Genomic DNA, 14,156 nt, shown 5'->3' on the forward strand with positions numbered 1-14,156 from the left:
CAGGAGCAGGCTGACAGGGGGTGTAAGGCATCTGCCTCATTCCGAGCCCCAGTCCACACAAATGCTCATATTCTCCCTGAAGGTAAAGCTGGAGGTGTGTGGACTAACTGGTGGGGACAGGGACTGCCAGGCTGCTGGGGTGGCCCACACTGAGACATCCGAGAGCCCAGATCACTGGTAAGTCCGGCCCCCCACTAAGCAGCTGGTCCACATAGACTGGACTGTTGCCGGTTTAAAGCAGCCACCTCACAAAGATGTGGGGTGAGGGGTGGGCTGTTGAGCCCCAGGCTATGCAAGTGGCTCTCCAGCCTATCCACACACCCCGAGGGCCCTGGATGCCCTTGGAGGGCTGAAGGGGCACAACTTGGTCATGTGCAAGCCGTGCAGGTCAGGGGAGCCAGGGACTAGGAAAGGGCAGGTCCCAGAAGCAAGCCAGTTGGGTTACCAGGCACGGGCCTCATTTCAGGCCTTCTACACACTTGTGCCTATTCCCCTTCAAGGAAGAGCTGGAGGAAACCTCGCTGCCCTCTTAGCCGGCGGCCCAGCAGACTGGCCAGGGGACCCTCCAATATGACACACCTGAGGGCCTTCGTTGCTGTAGAAGCCAGGGCCCCATCATACAAGGACTATCACTTGCTTTAAACTGCCTCAGCTGTTCAGAGGTGGACTCTCTCAACCCAGGGAGCCGTACAGGTGACTGTGGACAGGCCTGGAGGGCACTGCTGCCCAAGGCTGGCTGGTGGGTGGGTTCCTGCTGTGTATGCGTGTGCCGCACGGGTCAGGGGAGCCAGGGAGCTGCACCACGGAAGGAGTCAGGAGAAGCCTGGTCACAACAGTGAGCTGTTGGGGGGGCACAAGGCATCTGCTCAATCCTGACCCTGACCTTCACAGTACTCATACTCCCACCCACCCCCACTCCCCAGGGCAGAGCCACAGGAATCTGGGCTGCCTTGCCAGGGCAGGGGTACGCAGGACACCCTCCAGTCTGAGACCCCTGGTCGCCGGACTGCTCGAGGAGCCTGGGGACGCCATCAGGCAGCCCCAGGTCCAACTGGGGACCAAAGCTCCCAGTTTAAAATCAAACTTCCAACATATTTTCAGGGCGTGGGCTTTCTAAGCCCCAAGGCCATTCAGTTGGTTGGGGTCCCACCAGAGTTTCACAGGCCTTGGGTGCCCCCAGTAGCCCCAACAGGGTGGGGAGAGCACGTGGGTGGATGCAGTAGAGGAGGCAGGACCAGGGTCCCAAAACAGGTCCGTGTCAGACAAGGCCGGTTCACAAGAAGGGGCTCTGTGGGGTATCTGCCTAACTGCAAGCTTTCACCTTTCACACAGAAAACATATCTCCCCTGAATCAGAACTACTTTGCCAGGGTCGGGGGAGCACAGGATGGTCAGGTTGCCTTCCAGCAGCGGGGACCCGGGATCCAAATGGGGACTGATTGTCAGTTTAAATCTGACTCAGGAAGAGTTTCCAGATGTGGACTCCCTCCACCCCGAGGCCTTTTGGGTGGTTGGGGTCCTCCCAGTTTAAGGTGAAGCCATAGAAAGATTTTTGGAAGGTGGGTTCTGTCCACCTTTAGATTAGCAGGTGGTTTGGGGCTGGCTGAGCTGGACAGACCTGGAGGGCCCAGCAGTCAAGGGGTGAGCTGTCAGGGAGAGGACTCTGCATGGGTCCCCCAAGGCAGGGTAGTCAGGGACCTGGAAAAGGGCGATGTCCGGTAAGGCTGGGTCACAGGAGGGGGTGGCAGGGATATAAGGCGTCAGCCTAGTGGACAATACCTACTACTTATGGTGGAATATGTCCCCCCATGGGCAGAGTTGGAGATTTTTCAAGTTGCCTTTCAGGGAGGGGCTGGTTTTGTAGGATGGGATATCCTTCATTTGGAGACACCTAGAAATCCTGGTTCCTAGGGATCCCTGTACCCCATTAGGCAGAAAGCCCACATAAAGACCCATTTGTAACTGTTGGTTCAGGACTGTATTCAGAAGGTGTGATCCCTCCACCCCTGAGGCTATGCAGGTGTTTGGGACCAGGCCAGAGTTTCACCAGGAGCCTTGATCACAGCTGAAGTCTGGGACCCCAGCAGACAGAGAGACTGACTGTCACCAACTTCAGCTGATGCCTCAGAATGATGTCTAGAGGGGTGGACACTCTCTACCCTTGAGGCAAGGTGGTACTGGTGTTTTATTTTTTTATGTTTATTTCTGAGAGAGTGAGAGAGCGAGCACAGGGGAGGGGCAGAGAGAGAGAGAGGGAGACACAGAATTTGAAGCAGGCTCCAGGCTCTGAGCTGTCAGCACTGAGTCAGTTCATGAGCCTTGAACTCATGAACTTCGAGATCATGACCTGAGCCAAAGTCAGACGCCCACCCTACTGAAAAACGCAGGCACCCCAAGGTTGTACTGTTTTGGCCCCAGCTCCACAGCCCTGTAGGGGCCTGGCTACCAAGGGCAGCTGACCGGCTATATATGGTTTGTGCAAACTGCCCCAGTCAGGCCAGCCACGTCCTTGAAAGAGGCAAGTGTTGCAAGAGGCTGGGTCATAGGAGTGGGCCCTTAGCAGTGCAAAATGGCAGCCAGATTGCAAGGCCAAACTACCCTTTGTGGAATATTCCCCCTAAAGAGAGAGCTGGATGTATTTACGTGCCTGGCCAGGCAGGGGCCACGTGGGCAGGAAACAGTATCCTCATTAGGAGGCACATAGGAATCCAGGTTCCTAAAGAAGCCCCAAAGCCAGCAAACAGCAAATCCACATGGAGATTGTTGCCCATTTGCACCTGCCATCTCAGAGGGATTTTTTGGAAGGTGGACTTCCCTCTACGCTGGAGGTTATACCTGTGGCCAGAGTTTCCAAGTTTTGGAGGGTCCATCTTTTCAAAGATGGTTTATAGGTTCTGACTGCACACATGCAAGCCTCACAAGTCTGGGTAGCCAGGCACCCACAAGCAGGGCAGTGTTGGGCAAGGCTGGGTCACAGGACAGGGCTCTTGGGGATACCAATTGGCATCTACCTAATCCCAAGCATTGATCTCTACAAATGTGCATATTCCCCCTGAGGGCAGAGTTGGAGGAGTCTGGACTGTCTCGCCAGGGCTGGATCCAGGGGGTCGGTCGGGGTTATTCATCACTAACAGACATCGGGGAGCCTTGGTTACTGGTAAACTCAGGACCCCTGCCATCAGCCAGTCCAAATGGGGACTGAGTGCTGCAAGTTTAAAGCTGTTATTTCCCAATGATGTTGGGGAGATTGGACTCCCTCTGCACCTGAGGCTGTGCGTTTGGCTGGGGACTCATCTGAGCTCCATAGAACTGGGGTATCCGGGCAACCAAGGATGGCTGATGGGGTGCATACTGCCCATGTATGGGCCACGCAGGCCTGGGAAAGCAGAGACCTGAAGTGGGCCATGGCCGGAGACTCTAGGTCCCCTGAGTGGTTTGTTGGGGGGACCACAGCATCTGCCTTTTTCCAAGCCCCAACCTACACTAATGTACATATGGGGACGAAGAGCAGGCTGCCCCAAAATATGCCACGTTGGCATACTTATTATTTTGAATTAAAGTTACTTAAGAAACAGCCCATGAAATAAGGACACCCAGGTTCCCCTTTGTCTCCTGAAAGCAGGAAATAAATCACCCATGTCAGTCGTACCCTCCTGGACCAGAAAGCAAAGAGACACTCATCATCCAAGGCCGTGTTGGTTTGCAACTCTCCTAAGAACTTCTCAGGTATAATTTTGAAACCAGCCGCCACACGCAGAGGACAGATAGAGATCTTAGAAAGAAGCAGGCAACACTAGGTAGGTAGGTGGCAGTTTTAATAAGCGAAGAAAACTTACATATGAAGCTTGTCCTGGGTAGTGGCAAGAGGAAAGGATCCTCCCGCCTGCCCGCCAATCTTAAACGTTTATAAGGAGGCCTTAGTTGGGTTCAGTCACGTAAGCAGCACAGGTCTTAACACCACATCACTCTCTCAAGGCTGTGTCTTGGAGCAGCCTCTGGGAACAGGAAAGGCAAGTGTAACCCACATTCCAAGGACAGAAGATGGGATGAGGAGCCTCCAAGAGCCCAGTCTAGCTTATAGATCAATCAGTAGTCTTGTCATTTTGATGACATTCCTTAGCAGACAGGTAATTCAAGGCTGAAGAAGTTTATATATATATATAGGTGTGTATAGAGATGGATGTATATATACCTATATATATACTAATCTATCTCTATACACACCTATATATACCTATCTATATATACCTATCTCTGTGTATGTATAGTAATTTACTGCTCCAGCCCAAATTCCGTTTAGAATTCCTTACTAATTCAAGCTCCCAAATGTTGTTTTGTTACTGTCTTTCTACTGTCAATTCTACTTGTCCTATGACCCATTTCTCACAGATTTATTATTTCTTCATCTAAAAAGTATAAAAGCTGCCTGTCTTTATTATTTCCTTGGGTCTCAATTTAAATATTGGACCTCTGGCCACAGTTAATTAAATTTGTGGGGTTTTTTTCCTGTTAATCTGTCTCATGTCAACTTAATTCTTAGACTAGCTAGAACCTTGAAAGGTGGAGAAATATTTTTCCTCCCCAAAAGTTGCTGCAGTTGGCAGAATAAACTTCTCTGGCTGGACCCTGCTGCGGCTGAGAGCCCCGGGGACATCTGAGAAAAGCCAGAAGAAGGTGGGAATCCCTACTGTGCCAATACCCACCCCCCCATCTCCGCCAACTCTCTGCCTGCAGCATCTCTTGGAGGAAGAGTGGGGAGAGTCTTTTTTCTCTCTCTTTCTAAATTTAGGTCATCAGGAGAAAGCATCTGTGGAACTAGTTCCTTGGGCTTGGCAACCTTGTAAGTTTGGTAAGGTACTCTTGCTTTGAATGATTCATTTCTTCCGAGAGATGGTCACTGTTTTTCTTGTCTTTTGTGTCATTTGTCATAAAAAGGAATTGCCGTAGGGAAGAAACACAGACAGAGGCCTCATTAGCCTGGTGTTCCAGCCAGCCTCGCAGACTGATGAGTTCAAGGTTCTCATGAGACTAGTGTCTGTTTAAACAAACTTTGCTGTGGGTCCTCTATGTAAAATCTGGATGAGGTTTTCCTTTCATCTCGTTCTCTGTCCTAAGAGCGTGGCTTTATTATCAGGGAGAATATTCTCTGGTCTTCACCAACCACAGGGCACAGTTACCTAGGTGCAGCTTGATCAAATTGACTGGGGTTACAAGATGTGCACTTACTAGCAGCACTCTCTTGTCCCAGACATGGCGGCTCATGCCAGACATGTTTGTTATAAGAAGTCCCAGCCCATGAGGAACCTCTGTCATCCTAACCCTCATTGCTTGTTAGTGCTGGAAAAGTCCCATTATAGTAGTGCCTGCCTGGTGTCACAGATTAGCAAGTCTGTGTAGATAATCTTTTTAGCAACAACTATATTTTATGCTCTACATCCTTAAGAATAGCTCCAAAATCATTTTTAATAACCTGCAACCTTAAAGTTTTGCTAAATTGATGACTTAAGTTAAATTTATTGACTAGATAATTTCCAAATAAGATAAAATAGTGAAACATTAATTATTGGGTAGAGGTTTATCCACTTTGGGTTTTCCTGTTACAGAGAAACTGAAGCTAAAAAGCTAAAAAAAAAAAAAAATGCTAATAAACATGTTTTTTGCTTTATTAAAAGGTTTACTATAAATATACATTTCTAGAAATTATAAAATATTTTCATAAACTTACAAATAAAAATGCAGGTATAACAGTTCACAATTACCACTTAGATTTCATTAGACATTAAAGTTTCTACTGGTTGAGAATTCTGGTGAATATTTATGGTTAAAGATACTAGAAAGAAGGAAAACTCTCCATATGTAAGAAAAGTAAGATGTATGTTTTCAGCAAAAGAAGGGATGGGAAATACATTTTTCTTGAGGGAAAAGAAAGTAATTTTGTCTTAAAAAGAGGCTAGAAAAGAGGAAAAACATGGGACAAAATCTAGGTTTAAAAAAAAACTTGTAAAAGATTTATAGAAAAGGAATCTTTGCAAAGGAATTTTATGGGTGGTCAAGCTGGCTAAGATTGGAATAAATTTAAGTAAAAGAATTTTAATATTCAAAAGCACTGGTACAAAATGAAAATTGGGTTTACTCTTTGTTAAGAGAACCGTGTTCTTAGATTATCTGGCTGCTCTTGATAAGAGATTGTAATTTTTTTTTTTACCTTTTTAAATTATCTGCCTAGAAAACAAAGACTATGTTTTAACAAAATAATCTCTCACGCTTCATGATATCCTTACCATCAGGTCTTTGATTACTTTAGAAAACTGAGTCATCTTAATATTAAAAGACCTAAGTATTGCTCACAATTAGGTAAACTTGTACACTTGCCTTTGAAATCTTTTATTGTCATTTTGGTTAAATAAATAATTAGATAATGTTTCATCATGATTTATGACCAGATTTAATCAAATGTTCAAACTTTGGATTTTTTTTTTACAAACTTTCCAAAATCAAATTCTAAAATGAAGTCTTTTGACAACAAAATAACTTTGAGGTTTTATAAAGAGTCCCTGGAACAATTAAAAAGATTTGTTCTCCTCATAAAAAAGAGATATTAAACTAATTAGGCTTATTGGGTATGTTAAATCACATGTGAAGCATGGTCAAATAAGTGGTGCTAAACCTTCTTTGATTATATTTGTGTAAATATATTTTGTTGAAATAAGTGTTCTAGAAAGTGTATCAAACTCCTAAGAACCTGGCATGTCCTGTTATGTTATTTCTTATAGTTTTAATTATCTTCTGTGTAACAAATAACCAAATTTCCTCATCAATTGCACTGTAATGAAATTGAGTCAGATCTTTAACATAGCCATTACTAAGTCTTGTATCATTTACAGTTATATTTTATTTGGATGCTTTTACACAGGTGTTCCTGCAGAAATGTTTCCTCTTCAACGAGATTCATGGAAAAGACAAAAATACAGGTTTCTCATAATTTGAATATCACAAAACTGAAGTGGGTAAAAACTCCAGAATTAATGGGAAAAACAGGATCAGGCAAAATAAGAATTACGTGGGGCAAAATAAATTGAAGAGGATGATTATGATTTTTATGACTTTTTATTTGAAACATTACTAATTTTCTTACATGTTTTATCTTTCCAGATTTCAGGGAAAAAATTTTAAACTAATTTACAGTAGCTTGGTAAATTATACTTTTCTAAGCAAAATTGAAACATTTATATATTTTTTAAAGAATTATCTTTTTTCTCCCTACCTGATCCCTCCAGAATTCAGAAACGGTATCTTTATATTTTCATGGCAATATATTTATTTGCATACATTCAGTAAGAATCTGCTCTTCTTGCAACAGGACACAATTAATTGGAAACACTAGCTATATTACCAAGGCTTTGGAATGTCATATTTGAGAGGAACATGCATGGACTCAGATATGATCAGACAGCTTTAAGGATCTCAGGTTGACTTTTTGGAGGCAAATAAAGCCCCTGGAAAAACAGCCTGATACCTTGCTTTACAGCGTTCCCAGAAGCCTTACCAGCTCAGTAAAGAAGCCCATTTCCTGGCAGGTGCAAGAACCTGAGGATATTTTGAGGACCACAAAGAAAGGAAAGAACACAACTCTATAGGTATTGTAGGTAAAGACTGATGACCACTGATTCTTAGTCTTGAGAGGTTGTTAAAGTTTCTCTATGAAACGTTTCAGCAAAGATTTTTAAAAGTGTGTATGACCAATTGCTATTCTTGCTGCATGTATGCAAATAATCAGATCAAGTTTACTAAAACTAACCTTATTTTATAAATTAGTCTTTATCTGACCAATTTCTAAAATAGGGTGACTTCAGAGAGAAAAATTATGACTCACTAATGCAGCTTTGTGAGTATTAGATTATTGTTCTTTTGTCTTCGAGGTTTTGTTACTTACCTGTAAACTGGACTAGATCCCAAATTCTAGTTTCCTATATAGAATGACTACAACTCTCGAAAATAACCTTTCTAATTTTCTCCCATCCTTTTGACTTGGAATCATTGAGAACTAAAATTTCCCTTTTTCCTGAAGCTCTGTATACCAAATATGCATGACTTTATATAAACTTCAAGAAAATCACCACAGCAGCTCATATATAATCTTCATACCTGCTGCTCTATGGGCCACTCCAAAAGATTACCAGAGACATTCAAACCACAAACCAGGAAACTGTCAGATTGTCACTGCCTGTTCTCCATCTGAAGATTCTTTGAGCCTAATATCTATGCAGGTGTTTCTCCACAGGCCTGGAGGCCCATGGCTGCCCAAAGCTGGCAAACTAGGTGGGTACTGAGTATGCATCGCCATGTGGGTCAGCCTAGGTAGAGACCTAAAACAGAGCAAGTGTTGGGAGACTCTTGGTTATGAGAATGGGCTTTTGGGGAGTTCAGGCATCTGCTTAATTCCAAGCCCTAAACTACACAGATGTACATATTCCCTCTGAAGACAGTGCTGGAGGATTCTGGACTGCCTTGTGAGGACTTGGCCAAACAGGCTGGCTGGGGTATCCTCCATTAAGAGACATGTAGGGGCCTTAATTACAGCAGAAGCTTGGGACCTTATCAGGCAGTCGTTTCACATGGGGATGGACTGTTGCCCATTCAGTGGATGCCTCAGAGCAATTTTGAGGATTGGGTTTTCTCTGTCCTTGAGGGAGTGCAGGTTTGGGTGGGGGGTTGGGCCCTACCTCTGTGAAATCTTATTCCACACAAATGGGCATATTCCCTGGTGGCAAACCAAGATTAATTGGACTATATGCCACTTGGTGGCCTGCCCAAGGGTCATACTGTATATGTGTGGCCATGTAGATGAGAATAGTTAGGGACCTAGGACAGCACAGATGTCAGGAGAGGGTGGGGCACAAGAATGGGCTCTTGAGTGTAAAAAACATCAGCCTAATCGCAAGGACAATGGACCCATTATGGAATATTTCCCCTGAAGGAGGTGGTGTGGGCTTAACAACTGCTTTTCCAAGGAATAGAAAACAAGACATGGTATCTTCCATCAGGAGATGCCTGGGAGTCCATGTTTCTAGGGAAGTCCTGGACCTATCAGATAGCAAGTCCACATGGGGAGTGACTATTGCCCATTTATCGCTGTCAGCTCAGATTGAATTTGGAAGGTGAGGCCTTTCTGTGGTGGAGGCTATGCAGGTGGTTTGTGTCTGGTTGGAGTTCCACAGGCTTGGAGCACTGTGTCTGCAAATGGCTGGCTTCTGGCTGATATGTGCTGCTCATGTGCGGGCCATGCAGAACAATGTAGCCGGGAAACTGAAACAGAGTAAGCATCAAAGTCAGTCACAGAAGGACTCTTTTGAGGTTACCTGGCATCTGCCTAAGTTGAAATCTTATTCCACACAAATGGGCATATTCCCTGATGGCAAACCAAGATTAATTGGACCATATGCCACGGTGGGGCAAGGTGGGATGGCCAGGGCACCCTTCAATAACAAACACCTGGGAACCTTGATTGCTGGAGAAGTTTTGGACCTCATCAGGCAACCAGTATAAATGGAGACAGTTTGTCAACAACTTACACCTGCTGCCTGAAAAAGATTTGCAAGGAGAAAGCTGTCTCCACCTTAAGAATTTTTGGACGGACGGGTATGGCCCAAGTTCCACTAGGCTGTCGGCACGCTCTACCAAATGGCTGGCTGATAAAGTACAAACAACATATTCATGGGAGGTGCAGGTCAGGGTAGCCAGGGACATGGAACAGGGCAATGTCCTGCAAGGTTGGAGATGGACCCTAGATCCATAGGCTTGGAGAGTCACAGCTGGCCAAGAACAGTTGGTAGGGTTCTAACTCTCATGCCCAGCATTGGAGGTCCAGCTAGCCAGGGGCCTGGAATGGGGCAATGTGGGAAAGGCTGGGACACAAACTTGGGGGACTCTTGGAGGTACCTGACATCTGCCTAATTCCAAGCCTTAACCTATACAAATGCCCATTTTTCCACTGAAGGTAGAGCTGGGGAAATCTGGACTGCTTTACCATGGCTGGATTGGGCAGGCTGGCCCAAGTGCCCCCCAGAAAGAGACTCGTGGGAACCTCGAGTGCTGCAGAAACCCAGGATCACCCAAAATAGTAAGTACCTGTGGAAACTGTCACTTACGTTGCTGGTCGCATCAGAGTGATCTTTGGAAGGTGGGCTTCCTCCACCACTGAGGCAATGCAGGTGGTTGGAGATGGATCCTAGATCCACAGGCTTGGATGGCCCAGCTGTTCAAGAGCACTTGGTGGGTTCTAGCTGCTCATGCCAGCATTGGAGTCAGGGTAGCCAGGGACCTGGAAAAGGGCAATGGCAGACAAGGTTAGGTCACAGGAAGAGGCTATTGGCAGTACTGCCTGATACATCTTGCAAAAGTACAAGTCTCATGTTGCTCAAGCACAAGCACATTGCTAAGGGTGATGGTGCTGGTGTTGAGATGCAAAATGATCATCTTCAAGGGGTGACTGTACAGCTCTGGCAACTTCAGGTAGAAGAGTCACCTTTATCAGGCAGGAGCTAATTGCCGCCATGGTCTTCAGAGAGCTCTTTTAGATCAGGAAAGTGTAGCCTTGTGTGGACCGAGCAGGCTTTCCTTATCCTCAGAAATGCTGTGTGCTTGCAGTCTCGCGGCCCCTGCCATGGTTCCTTCTTCATACGTTTTTATTAATAAGCCCCCAGCAAGGCCCCTATGAACTGAGCTACCAAGTTCTTATGGGTGAGGACAGATGGACTGACACGACTTCCTTCATTCTTCTATCAAAACAACTTTCTAACCAACTTTTTTATTATCTTTGTCATAAACAAGTGGATTTGAAATCATATTAAGCCAATATGCAATATCCACCCTATGATTTCAAACCTTTCTCACATTAATTAATACTAAGGACCTAATGGCCAGTACAAATCTAAGTTCACAAAAATATCATTACACCTTGTGATTCTACATCACTTACAGTCTTAATGACAAACACTCATTCATCTTTTGGGAGTATTTTTATTTGACATACATTCTTTTACACCATAGCTTAAAAAGCATTTTAAGNCACAAACACTCATCTTTTGGGAGTATTTTTATTTGACATACATTCTTTTACACCATAGCTTAAAAAGCATTTTAAGTAATATTATGTTATATTACATTATATCGTATTATATGTATAACAAAGAACACTTGAGCATGGTACTGTATCCTATTGCCAAATGACCAAAACGTAACCTTCTTAAACCTTCTTAAACCTTGTTAAACTTTCTTAACAAATAGGTTTCTAACTAAAGATCACTTTTATAAAGCTTCAGGGGGTGCAGACTTGCATAACATTATCAAGTACATGTTCAATTCCGTAACACCAGAATTCAAGGCTACCATTATTTTAGGCAATGTGTGTTTCTGTTGTCTTTTCAGTTCCTGCCAGGTTATTTTAACTTGTTTAGTCTCCTCTTCCAAGTGTGGTTTTACTTAAGTTTTCTTTTCTTTTTTTTTTACTTTATTTATTTATTTTGAGAGAGAATATGCACACATGTAAGTTGGGGGGAGCAGAGAGGGAGGGAGAGAGAGAACCCAAGCAGGCTCCTTGCTGTCAGCGTAGAGCCTGGCACAGGGCTCAAACTCATGAACATGAGATCATGACTTGACCCAAAATCGGACCCTCAACTGACTAAGCCACCCAAGTGCCCCTTTACTTAAGTTTTCTAATAAATAATTTGCATTTATTTATTAGATTTACACTTCTTACATTTATTAGATTTTAAGAGGTTCTATGTGAAATATTTCTCTGGTCATTTAAAAAAAATTTTTAATGTTATATTTAATTCTGAGAGAGAGAGAGAGAGACAGTGTGAGCAGAGGAGGGTCAGAGAGAGAGGGAGACACAGAATCCAAAACAGGCTCCAGGCTCTGAGCTGGCTGTCAGCACAGAGCCCTACACGGGGCTTGAACCCATGAACCGCGAGATCATGACCTGAGCCAAAGTCGGACGCTTAACCGACTGAGCCACCCAGGCACCCCTTCTCTGGTCATTTTAATAGTCCCTGTATCTGCCATTGACCACAAACAACATTTTTTTCCTTCTATTGTCAGATTCGCTACATTAACACATCCCATCATGCTGTCTTCCTTGCCTTTTCCTTGACTCTAGTAGATAGAATAAGGTTTGGCTGCGAGCATACTATTCTGGTCCAGTTTCCTCTTGGTTAAGGAGGTGTGAGGGCCACAGTTCATAGATACCTGTACCATAGGTGTATCCACAATCTGGTAGTAATAAAGGTATTTTGGTTCTGTTCCAACAACACAGCCATAGGAACAGGCTTTCCTTCTATTATAAAGGGGCTTTCTGCGGCCTTCACTCTTCCTTCTGATATTGCAGAATCACAAAAGTGTGGTAACGCCTGTCATACTTCCTCCTTTAAGTGCCAATATTCATTTTACAGTTGCCCAAGGAATCACAGTCATTAGGATGTGTGATATCTACTTGACTTCTCGTTGGGTTGTATGTTATCTCAGTGACTGGCATTGCCCTGAGATTATTGCTGTTCTAAGAGTATTCCCCACATCAACCAAATCCTAACTGCAACACTGACAACCTACAGTGAGAGAAACACCTTTAAAATTGTTTGTTACTGGGGCACCTGGGTGGCTCAGTTGGTTGAATGTCCGACTTTGGCTCAGGTCATGATCTCACAGTTCATAGCGTGAGCCCTGCACTGGGCTCTGTGCTCACAGGTCAGAGCCTGGAACCTGCTTCGGATTCTGTGTCTCAAATGCTCTTTGCCCCTCCCTCGCTCACAATCTGTCTCTCAGTCTCTCTCAAAAATAAGTAAACATTTAAAAAATGTGCTAAGGAAGAAGGCATGATGTGGAATTTCTACTTCCCCTACAACCTAACTGCCTCTGGATCCATTGAAAGGTGTAACGGCTTGTTCAAGCAAAAGCTTAGGTTGCTTGCTAACAATCTAGGTCTCAAAGCTTGGACTAAAACACAATGTCTAAAGTACAACTATGGAAAGGATGGAAAGACTCCTGTTGAATTCATATTGCAGTCTACATGCCACCAAGGGTACGTAAGGGTTCTTTTTTCCTTCACATCCTTGCCAACACTTGTTGTTTCTTGAGGTGTTTTTTGTTGTTTTGGGGTAGGTTTGTTTTGTTTTGTTTTGCCATTCTGACCGTTCTGAGGTGTATCTCATTGCAATTTTGATTTTCATTTCCATGATGATGAATGATGAGCATCTTTTCATGTGTATGTTGGCCATCTGTATGTCCTCTTTGGAGAAAAGAAGTCTGTTATTGTCTTCTGCCCACTTTTAATTGGATTGTTTGTTTTTTAGGTGTTGAGTCATATAAGTTCTTCATATATTTTGGATACTAACCTATCAGATGTGTCATTTGCAAGTATCTTATCCCAATAAGTCGGTTGTCTTTTACTTTTGTTGATAGTTTCATTCACTGTGCAGAAGTTTTTATTTTGATGTAGTTCTAATAGTTTGTTTTGGCTTTAATTTCTCTTACCTCAGGAGACATATCTGGAAAAATATTGCTATAGCTGATGAGAGAGAAATTACCACCTGTGTTCTCTTCTAGGCTTTTTATGGTTTCAGGTCTCATATTTAGGTCTTTAATGTATTTTGAGTTTCTTTTTATGTGTGGCGTGAGAAAGTGATCTGATTTTACTCTTTTGCCTGTAGCTGTCCAGTTTTCCCAACACTATTTGTTGAAGAGACTGTCCTTTCCACACTACATATCCTTGCCTCTTTTGTTCAAGATTAATTGACCATATAATTGTGAGTTTCTAATCTGGGCTTTCTGACCTGTTCCACTGATGTATGTGTCTATTTTCAGTACCATACTGTTTTGATTATTACAGGTTTGTAGTATATCTTAAAATCTAGAATTGTGATACCTACAGCTTTGTTTTGCTTTTCCAGATTGTTTAGGCTATTTGGGGGTTTTTGTGGTTTCACATAAATTTTAGGATTATTCTAGCTCTGTGAAAAATGCTATTGGCATTTTGATAGGGATTGCATTAAATATGTAGATTGCTCTGAGTAGTGTAGACATTTTAACTATATTTGCTCTTCCAGTTCCTGAGCATGGAGTATCTTTCCATTTGTGTCTTTAATTCCTTTCATGAGTGTG

The sequence above is a fragment of the Crocuta crocuta genome, unplaced genomic scaffold (genome assembly GCF_008692635.1).
Source record: "Crocuta crocuta isolate KB4526 unplaced genomic scaffold, BGI_CrCroc_1.0 scaffold3, whole genome shotgun sequence".
In the NCBI taxonomy this organism is placed as follows: Eukaryota; Metazoa; Chordata; class Mammalia; order Carnivora; family Hyaenidae; genus Crocuta; species Crocuta crocuta.